The sequence below is a fragment of the Wasmannia auropunctata genome, unplaced genomic scaffold (genome assembly GCF_000956235.1).
Source record: "Wasmannia auropunctata unplaced genomic scaffold, wasmannia.A_1.0 LD336111.1, whole genome shotgun sequence".
NCBI lineage: Eukaryota > Metazoa > Arthropoda > Insecta > Hymenoptera > Formicidae > Wasmannia > Wasmannia auropunctata.
Genome location: NW_012026779.1, coordinates 3,426,918 through 3,427,310, shown reverse-complemented (window position 1 = coordinate 3,427,310; position 393 = coordinate 3,426,918).

Sequence of the window (393 nt, the reverse complement as noted above, 5' to 3'; positions counted from 1 at the left end):
TTTCTTGCCCGATTAATTAATCGTAAAATTACATTTCCATCAGGATGTCTGGCTTTCGAAAAACGTTCAGCGAATGTGATTTATGTGGTTTCAGCACGATGGAGCACCTTCACACTATGCAAGATGCACACGACAAACTTTAAACAATGTACCCCGATAGGTGGATTGGCCGCGGAGGTCCTCGAGCGTGGCCAGCGAGGTTACCAGATCTAACTCCGCGCGATTTTTTTCTTATGAAAGACAATAAAAGAATATGTATATCGCATGCCTATAAATACTATTGAGGAACTGAATGATCGAATAGATGAAGCGCTTACAACTATTACGCCTGAAATGATAGAACGTTCGAGAATGAATTTTATTAGACGTGCTCAGCTTTGTGTAGAAATGGAT